The following is a 10488-nucleotide window of genomic DNA, read 5'->3' as shown; positions in this document are numbered from 1 at the left end:
GCGACCTCCCCTCCTCCAGGCCCTGTGATATACACAGCACTTCCCCGAATACTTTTCAAAACCCTGTCAGGTGTTACTCTTCTCCCACTTGGTAAATGAGAAAACTAGGCTCTAAGAAAGTCCTGGTATTTGCCCAAAAATCACGCACCTTAGAAGAAACAGAACCAGCACTCAAACCTGGGTCTGAGACTCCAGCTTGTCCCCAGCCTCCTAACCCAGGGCTGCGAAGACGGAGCTGCCACCATCAGTCCTGGAGCCCTGGCCAACTGGGGTGAAAGGCTTTGTTCCCACAATGCAACTCGGTTTCCTAGGATTTCGCCTCCCCAGACAGATTACAGCTTCCCTGAGGACAGGGTCTGGTCCTCCCCTGGCCTCACCCAGGATTTACATGAGGACTTAGTAAGCTTATCCAACCCCCAACTCATTTGTCCAAAATACCTCAAACCACTGCCTTTTACAAAGACACCCAGAGATTACTACTCCTCCATCCTGAACCATATAAATCTGCCTGTTCATCGAGAAAGGGCACATGTTTGATTTCCCAGGAAAGCCAGCCACACTCGTTCACTTGGGCCCAGGACCAAAGCCCAGGGCAGCAGGGCTCAGGGCAGCAGGGGAAAGGGAACATCCCACTGCCCAGGGCTGCCAGCACGGCCCACACCTGGGAGCCCACTCGCCCTGGCAGGGAAGGGAGAGCTGTCTCCATTACCAGCTGGGGTGGCACGATTTGAAGGCAGCAAAGATGTCTGAAAGGAAAGAAAAAGAGCAGGGGTCTGTGGGGAAATGTCCTAGAACAATGCGAGAAGTGTCAGCCCGAATGAATGGGCCCGGGTCCTGGGAGTTCTGAAACTTTCTCTGGTTCCCCCTGGTCCACGTCCAGGCTGACCTCGGCGGTCCCGGCCCACCTGCAGGCTAAGCCAAGGCCCTGGGTGTCCCCAGCAGGACTCGCTCGGCACCTGTTACGGAGGAGCCACCATTTGTCTCCGCAGGACTGGGGTTGCTAGTGGAGCCCCAAGGCTGGTGCTGGGCCCGAATACGTGCTCCACACACACTTTACTGAACTGCATCTCTGAGTTCATCCTTTCACGAACCCCTGGCAAGAGCCGGCCAGGGAGAAGGATGCCAACACCAGAGGACAAGTACCCTCCCAGGCTGTGTGAGCATAACAATAAGATAATAGTCCAAGCCTCACAGCTGGCAGCCAGGCCATCCTCTCACTGCCCCAGCCCTCTGCCCACCACCCCATGCACACATTCTCTGCCCTGGCTCTTCCCAGAACCCCACAGACGCCTCTTCTCCTCCAGTGAGTCTGCCCTTCCCAACCACGTGACCTGCTGGACTGCAGGATTCGACCGATTCAGAGGTGCACTCTCCTTAAAGACCTGGGACCCTCCCTGCCTTGGGGGATCAGCCACCACCAACCCTGACCCTGAGAAATCCCCCCATTCCCCGAAGAAAGGCTAATGTGGCTGCATCTATTGCAAGCCAAACGGCCGGGAGGAGGATGAGGGGAAAACAAGAGAAGAACGAGACCAACTTACATGAGGGGTGGGTGGAGGAAGGGGACTTGCTTCCAGGAAGGGGGACTGGTGACAACCCCGGGGAAGTGCGGAGGCCAGCCTGGTGGAGGGGGCGCCACAGGTGCGGCTCCTGCCCTCTCCATTGTCTTCCGGGAGCCCCACATACCACCTCGCACACACAGCCCAGGCACCGCAGAGCTCTATCTGCTGCCCCAATCTCGAGGCCGCAGGGCTGAATTCCACCAGCTCAGCACTTCTGCAGAGAGGGGGGTGTTTTGCTTGTGCGCCATTCTTTCCACCGAGGTGTCCATCTGGCCCGCTCCTCCTCCGCTTTCCGGGGTCCTCTCACGCACAGCTGCTCTCCTCCCTTTGCAGGGGTCTTCCGGGGCCCAGCCATCGCATCAAACTACAGCGACTCTGTTCCGAATACCAGTGCCCTGACTCCATTTCACGGGGAAATATCTGGAGCCCGGGGCCCAGGGGGCATGAGGGTGAGAGGGCAGCCCGCTCACCCTGCTTACAAGAGCTATTGGGGTTCACGTGGGGATGCCATGCCATCCAGAAGGGTGTCTCCCCCACAGACCTGGGCTCAAACTGGCCCCAAACTAGAGCTGTCCCCTAGCACAAGCCAAGACACCACAGTCAATCACAAAGTTGTTGACTTGTCTTCTTTCCTGCTCAGCCTCTCGCCGTGGTCCCTAAGTCTCCCCAACACTGGGGAACAGAATGTGCTTGGCTGGAGACCTGGATGTCATAAATTGTGCTAATAACAGATTCTCGATCTGGAAAACAAAATAATAGAGGGCCTGGCCCTTCCTTTCGGCTCCTCTGACCCCCAACACTATTTCCTGCAAGGCCAGAAGAGAAAGCAATGCCCCTTTAACCACAGTCGGAGAGGGAAATGGGTTCCACCACCCCAGGACCCCAGGGGCTCCCTTCTCCCCACCAGCCTCTCCAGTCATGGGCACAAAAACCAGGCCCCAAGGAGCGACTTCTCTCATTTTACCCATCCTCACATTTACTAAGCACTTGCTAAGTGCCAAGCACAGTGTCCCTGTGTGCAAAGGCGCCCTGGTCCCCACTCACGGATGAGGGCTGCCTCTGGGAGTGGGGACAGCGGGGCCTGGATGTCCTTGCTGAAGAGCAGTGGCTGGTCCAGCCCTCGGTACGCCCCCCAGGGAGGGCGATTCTATAGCGGGTGACCCTGAGCTGACTCTGTCCCCCGTCACCTGCCCTCGGAGAGAGGGTCAGGGGAGAAATGGCACAGGAGTGAGAAGGCGTAAACAAGATCAAACAGCCAGAAGCAGCCATCTTCACGAAGAGCAACAGTATAAAAGGCAAATCTGAATGTGCCTGGAGATGGATTATAAAACTGTGTTCAGCGTACTGGTTATATGCAAATTGCATGTAAATATGTACACGGACCTTAAGGAAATCCAAGGGTCATTGCTGCTCTCTCTGCCGCTCTCTCACTCGGGGCTACGAGGAAGCTGTCTGCCCAGCTGGCCAGGGTCAGTCCCCAGAGGACTGTCCCCTCTGCCCCTCCCGGCATCCCCTCCACACCACGTTCTCTTCTTGGCCTCACCTCACCTCAGAGCCACCGGGGCTACGAGGAAGCTGTCTGCCCAGCTGGCCAGGGCACCCCGAAGACTGTCCCCTCTGCCCCTCCCGGCATCCCCTCTGCACCACGTTCTCTTCTTGGCCTCACCTCACCTCACAGCCATCTGAGAAACCTGAGTGCAGAGAAGGAAGAGAAAATGGAGATGTGCCCACGCCGGGCACAGCCAAGGTGGCAAATGAGGGAGACAATGGTGGCCCCTGCCCAGGCAAACACCCTTCCGATCGGGTCTCGGGATGGGCTCCCTGGAAGGTCAGGAGACCCAATGGGCTCCAGATACTCTTCAGTGCCCGCCCCCGCCCCCTTCCCATCACCAAGTCCTCAAAACCAGTGGCAGGAGGCCAGGGGGCGCTGCAGCAAATCCCAGAGTGGTTCCACTGGCTCTGCTCAGGGTCACACACACCACGCGGAACAGCTGCCCCTGCACACCCACACCCACCGAGGGACAAGGCAGCCCCACCACCTGGACGCGCTCCCATCTCCAAATCTCAGTCTCCTCATCCACAAAATGGGCAGATACTCTCGGCCCTTCCTGACTCGTGTTGGGAGGCACTGGGCCCAGTGCAGATGTGGGACTGCGGCGAAGTCTCCAAATCTCAGTCTCCTCATCCACAAAATGGGCAGGTACTCTCGGCCCTTCCTGACTCGTGTTGGGAGGCACCCGAGGTACGCCCTGGGGAGGGAGGCACTGGGCCCAGTGCAGATGTGGGACTGGGGCAAAGGTCTGGCTGCACATCTGGAGCTTGAAATGACCAGGGTGGCTATCCTCACCCTCGCCTGACCGCTGCCACAGCAGCGCAGCATTCTCATTTCATCCCGGGTGGGTCCCGCTGGGCCTTCCCAAGTCGCAGATGGGAAAAGCGAGGTTCCTAGAGGCCAACTGACAGGCCTGAGGACACACAAGCTGGAGGCAGACCGGGGCCTCGGTCTCCGCGGTGCCCACCGGCCCGCAAACACCAGCACTGCAGTCACAGGAAGATGTCAGGGGGCCCCTGGAGGGCTTCACCCCGTGGCAAAGGCAGGATGGGGGCCCCACTGCCCGATGCGTGGGGAGCAGCACCTGAACTGGCATCCATGCCACAGCCACTTGCATCCGCTCCCTCCGCCTCAGGCCAGCAGGCCCCGTGCTGCCCCAGGGAGGCCAATGTCGGCCCCTCTGGTCCTGCGCTTCCCGCTGACTGGTCTACCCATAGTCCATTGCCAGTTCGAAATCATGGAAGGAAGGAGACGCACAGTTTTTTCGATATTAGATAGAGAGACAGAGGCCCAGATAGAGAGACGGGTTCTGATGCGGGCAGGACCACACGGAGGGACCCTCACAGCTCCCGTCTGCTGTGCACCCGGGAACGGCAGGACTTGGCACACCTTTCTCTCTAATACTCACAATCACCCGGCCCCGGGGGAGATCACATTACACACGGCTAAAAGAAATTAGGTAGATGGCCCAAAACCAAGATTCAAAATCCACAAGCTTCCAATCCAGAACTTTCTGACCCTTAAACTCAGTGATGTTTTCACTAAACAATCCTGCTTCTCTATAAAGTGAAAACTATTCCAGAGCGAGTGAGGCTGAATTTTTCATAATGCACTGGAGTGGGGAGGCAGAGGAAAGACACTTGGTGACGACCAAAATCAGCAGCTCACCCTGCAGTAAGCGGGGATGAGCCTAGACTTTTGCCTGCAGGGTGAGCCTAGACCTTCTCAGCCTCGCCCCGGCCATCCTTCCAGCTGTTGTCCTCACAAATCTATAATCCTATATAATAAAAGCCTAATATGCAAACTGTCCCCTCGACCGAGAGTTCGACCAGGAGTTTGACCAAGGGGCCGGGCCAGCCAGCCAACCGCAGGAAGGGAGGCTCAGGCTGGCGGCAGCGGCAGGCAGACAGAGGAAGGGAGGCCCCAGCCGGCAGCCGGCAGCTGCTAGGGACCCTACCTGTGCATGAATTTCGTGCACTGGGCCTCTAGTATAGACATAAACATGTGCTCTGGGGGCTGGCTCACATGGTGCCCCTGCCTAGAAGGTCCATCCTACATTCTTGACTGGAAAACTCCTACACCTCACTCAAAGCCCAGTTCAAATGTTCCCTGCCTTCATAAATCACTCTCTGATAATCCTAGCAGAATTAGGCCCTCGGACATCCTGGTCTCTAGTACTTGGCCGGAATGCAATTATTTCTTACCGTCTACTTCCCAGGCTCCGGCTGCTCTCTGAGCCAGGGACAATAACGGCCTAATCTTACGCAGTCCTTACTATAAACCAGGCACCACACCAGGCATCTCTTCACACTTCACCATCTCAACAGCCCCACTGGCAGCAACTACTATCTCCCCCAGGTTACAGACGAGAAAACCAAGACGCGGAGTTTGTTACCTACAAAAGACCACACAGGCAGTCGGCTCCAGAATCTGCCAGTCTGTGCTGGCACTGTAATAGTTTTCCCTGCCTCCCCCAATCCGAACACATGGTAGGTGCTCCGTAAAGGTTTGTACGGAGGGAGGAAGGTGTTGCCACACCCCAGCCACCTGGAACCCCCCTTGGCCCAAGTCACCCTACTTGTTGCCCCGCCTTCCATCACTACGGACATTGCTCCTGCCAAACTATCTCCTCCTCATTCTCTAGGTCTTTATGTTTCCTCCCCAAAGCAGCAGGTGCCCTTCCCATCTCCCACCCTTTTCCTCCTTGGGCACCCCCCGGGGGTGAGGAGTCCTGCAGGCCTTCCGGTGGGAGACGGACGCACAGTGGCCTCGTGATGGGTGGGGCTAGTGGGGCCGACTCCGCCACCACCCCACCTTCCTGCACCCAATCAGCACTGGTTTCACCTCGTCTCCGGCAAGAAAAAACAAGCACCAAGGGGCAGGGGGAGTCTGGAGGTCAGCCCCTGCCCCTCCCTCAGCCCCAGCAGCCCCTGGCTGACCTGACCCCTGGTCTTGGGCTTGGAGGAGGGGGCTGCTCCCTGGGGCCAAGGGGGAGGAGACAAGAGGTCCTTTGTGTCTGCCTCGCTCCTGAGACACCTGTTCTCCCTCCTGCCTGCAGCCTCCCTCCCGGCTGCCTGTGAGCGGCCTTGTTTATCCTGCAGCCCTGGCAGCCAGGCCCGGCCTGCTTCCCGGTGGGGCTCCGGCAGCCCCTGCCAGCACCTGCCCAGTCCTGGCAGCCCCGGAGGCTGCCGGCCAAGCACAATCACCCTGCTGTTGACACAGTTGTTGATTTTCGGGAGGGCAGGGAGGAGCGGGAGGGGAGGAGGAAAGCAGCAAAGGCATTTAACGCCAGCCTGGTTAATTCGCAATTGGCCCTGGCAATCCTGCAACCGACCCTCCCACCCCTGCACCCTTTCCTAGGAGAGGCTTGGGCTTCCAGTACCTGGGCTGCTTGAGCCACACACCACACTGTGCCCAAGTCCCACTTGAACCCGCAGCACCACACCATAGGCAGTCACCCGCCCCCCCTCCCCCCAAAAATAATGCTCCCCCCCTGTGCTGGCACACACAGCTCACAGCTGAGCAAGGCCTCTGGGTGCCGGGAGCCCCTAGCCACCCTGTCGTTGAATGTTCTACACTGACCTCCCCCCCAAAGTCAGGATGACCAGGGGATCTGCCCTTAAAACCTTCTCTTCTGACTTGTTCTTGCCAAGCTATCTCCTGCTCATTCTCTAGGTCTTTATGTTTCCTCTTACAGGGAGCCTTCCCTGACTGCCCAAAGCTGGTTGTGGTTCCCCTCTTGGGCGCTCCCAGAAGCCCTCTACCCTGCACCTCCTTCCCTTCACTTTTGTCAGTCAGTAGCCAACCGATTATTTACTTCTCTTTATCTTCCTCAAAACTGTGTAATGGCTAGGCTGGTCTCATAGCCCGGGAGTAGCGGGCACAGCCTGGAGGCAGGCGCTCCCGACACATATGCTGAGTGTATGGGTGAACGGAGCAGGCCCCCACACGCCCCAACATCCATCCACTCCACCCCACACCTTCCTGCTCTGTCAATCACCCCTTGGCCTAATAAAGCCCGTGGCTGGTTAAAAGGCTCCTGTGCTCAGGAGGTACCTGCTAATTTGTCACCAGGACATGAATTTAGGTTGGTAAACCCCAATCAGCGAAGTCAAGGGTCCTGAAGGGCAAGGGGTGGGTGAGTTTTCATGACAGGAGAGGGAGAAGGAAGGAGACAGAGAAGACCCTTGGGTTGGAGACCAGCTAAAGGGCCTGCCGTCAGTCTTTCCCGCCCCAACCTAAACCCCACCAGCCTTGACTTAGGAATCACAGGGCCCTTTGTACCTGTGGCCAACTACAGTGGGGCCTTGACTTACGAGTGTCCTGACTAACGAGTTTTTCAAGATACGAGCCGTCTCTCGGCCGATTTTTTGCTTTGAGTTGCGAGCTAAAATTCGGGTTACGAGCCAGCTTCAGATACCCCACCGCTAGTGGGCGCAGCGAACGTCACAGTGAACGCCACAACATCAGCCCAGCATCACGTGTCTCACTCGTTGACTTTAATGATTTGACATACGAGTAATTTGAGTTACGAGCTCCGTCACGTAACGAATTAAACTCTTAAGTCGAGGCCCCACTGTATCCAACTCCACAGGAAGGTGGTGACAGTCCAACTCTAGACCCTCTCTCTCAGCCGCCCAACCCACGCTTGCACACAAGCCCTCCCAATCCAACTCCACAGGAAGGTGGTGACAGTCCAACTCTACACCCTCTCTCTCAGCCGCCCAACACACTCGCACCCACGCTTGCACACAAGCCCTCCCGTCAATTCTGGTTCCCAAGCTCTGCGTCAATCAATAGCCAAGAATCACCTCTAGATTGGGGGTGGCATGTTGAGGAGAATGGCTCTCAGTCCAGGTGGTGGAAAAGAAGGGAATTTACATTATGAAAACCATAGGTCCCAACCTCACACCTGTCAGACAGCTATCACCAAAAAGACAACAAATAACGAGTGTTATTGAGGATGTGGAGAAGAGAACCCTCACACGCTGCCGGCGGGAATGTAAATGAGTGTAGCCGCTATGGAAAACAATATGGAAGTTCCCCAAAAAATTAAAAATAGAACTACTGTATGACCCAGCAATTTCACTTCTGGGTATTTAGCCCCCAAAAACAAAAACGCTAACTTACAAAGACACGCGCACACGTATGTTCATTATTGCAGCATTGACTGTAGCCTAACTGCGGAGGCAACCTGGGTGCCATCAATAGATGAATGGACAAAGAAGTGGCACAAACACAATGGACTATTACTCAGCAATAAAAGAGAATGAAATTTCACCATCTGCTACACATGAATGGACCTAGAGGGCATTATACTAAGTGAGGTAAGTCAGTCAGAAAGACAAATACCTGCCCGGCCGGTATGGCTCAGTGGTGGAGCGTGACCTATGAACCAGGAGGTCACAGTTCAATTCCCAGTCAGGGCACATACCTGGGTTGCAGGCTCAATCCCCAGAGCGGGTCATACAGGAGGCAGCCAATCAATGATTCTCTCTGATCAATGATGTTTCTATTTCTCTCCCTCTCCCTTCCTCTCTGAAATTAATAACATATACATATATACACATTTAAAATAAATAAAATTTGCACACAAAAAAAAGAAAAGGAAGACAAATACCTTATCTTTTCACCTATATGGAGCGGGCAAAAGTAGGTTTACAGTTGTTTGTATGGAAAATAATACAATTAATAAGTAACACAAGAATAAACTCTGTGCTTCACATACTCACAACTGTAAACCTACTTTTGCCCACCCCACATGTAGACTCTAAAAAGCAAAATAAATAAATAAACAAACGAAACAGAAACTCACAGATACAGAGAACAAACTGATGGTTGCCAGAGAGAGGGGGGTTGGGTAGAAAAGGGGAAGAGGATTCAGAAGTACAAACTTCCCGTTATAATATAAGTCACGGGATGTGATGCAGAAGGAATAGAGTCGATAACATGCTAAGTACTGTATGTATAATGACGGATGGTTCCTAGACTTCGCGGGGGACCACTCTGTAGGGTATATAAATGTTGGTTCACTATCTTGTACACCAGACACTAATATACTATTGTGTGCTAACTATAATTAAAAATAATATTTACTACAAATTAAAGATCAAAGACAACAAGAAACAACCATTAGTTGCATTAGAGCAACCATGAGAGCAACTGGCCCCGGTGCTGAGCCAGTTCCAGCACGGCCATCGAGAACAGCTGTGCCGACGGGGCCTGGCACAGCGCGAAGAGCCTCACGCACCTGGACTCATACTTCCTGCAGTCATGCTCTGGCAGACAGCAGTCAAGTTCATCCCTTCATTTCCTCCGACTCCAAAGAGCACCCTCTCCTGCTACAAGCCTCTGCCCCGGGCCCGCTGGGACCCAATTCCTTCCTCTGTCCTCTGACCCTGTTTCCTGGCGAGGGTCCGGGTGAGTGAAGGCTGAGCCCATCTCCCAAACCCCGGAACCAAGAGGAGCGGCCTCCCCCCCTGCCCCACCAGCCCCAGCTAGCAGAGCCCACAGCCCCCGCCCCTAACTCTTTCCCTACCACTCCTCACCCTGGCCAGACTCCCACACCACCCACTCCTGGTGTGAGGGTGACCCTGGTTCCATGCTCACAGGACAGGAGGAGGACGCTGAGCTCAGAGACAGGAGGGAAGGAGGGTGACTGCCCACTGCCTGCTGCTCTCCAGATAGATTGGGGTGGAAACCCCAATTGTGTGGGGCCCAGAGGCTCCGGGGGACTGGAGCTCAGCGAGGAGGGAGGCGAGGAGGGCCCCCCTTCTGGCTCCCCGCAGCAAGGCCCCACAGCTGCCTGGCTCTCTTTCTCTGCCCACTCTCCCCTTTCCTGCTTGGTCTAAGGTCCCCACTGTCTCCCTGGGGCTCTCAGAGACATTGCCTGTCCCCCAGGTGCCAGAGGGGGCTGACTGAGCCCCCACCTGCTGCCTACACACACACATGCATGCACACCCTCTCCACCAGCCAAGAAAAAGGGAGCCGGGCAAGCCAGAGAAACGGCCGGGGCTGGAGGGGCCCCTCCCTTCTTCTTTCAACAGCTCCCTATTCATTCCCCCTCCCCTCACCCCACCTGCCTCTGAGGGCCTGGTTGTACCTGCACACGGGCTTCCTTCCAACCCCTCCCACTAACCTTTTATTCCCCCTTCCTTCCCCACCCACCGCACCTCTCCAGGGACAGGCCCAGAACCAAAGCTCACAGGGCTGAGTGAATGGCTTCAGGCTCTCAACAGGGTGGTGAGGGGCAAGGTTAAGAGAGCGTTGCACCCCACACCCTGAAACAAAACTTCCCTCACTCTGCACTCTGAGGAGGGAGGGCACAGGACCTGCCTGTGTGGCCAGACAAGAGTGCATTTTTATTTAATCCTC

General features: G+C 55.8%; 1 protein-coding gene across 2 annotated transcripts in view; it reads right to left on the bottom strand.

The window, feature by feature from the left end:
- The window catches only part of SOX13 (SRY (sex determining region Y)-box 13), a 42131-nt gene that overhangs the window by 30709 nt on the left and 934 nt on the right, over positions 1-10488 (bottom strand). The window contains exon 1 of one of the 2 annotated variants that reach the window (XM_014549673.1): positions 2946-3028. The exons of the other annotated variant lie outside the window; for it this stretch is intronic. The gene's annotated coding sequence lies outside the window, so the exon portion shown is untranslated. Of the gene's footprint in view, positions 1-2945; positions 3029-10488 lie in introns of those variants that run through there. 2 annotated transcript variants of the gene reach the window in all.

This window comes from Myotis brandtii, unplaced genomic scaffold, assembly GCF_000412655.1.
Source record: "Myotis brandtii unplaced genomic scaffold, ASM41265v1 scaffold566, whole genome shotgun sequence".
NCBI classification, from domain to species: domain Eukaryota; kingdom Metazoa; phylum Chordata; class Mammalia; order Chiroptera; family Vespertilionidae; genus Myotis; species Myotis brandtii.
The sequence above is the reverse complement of the archived record's forward strand: the minus strand, read 5'-3'. Positions and strand labels throughout refer to the sequence as shown.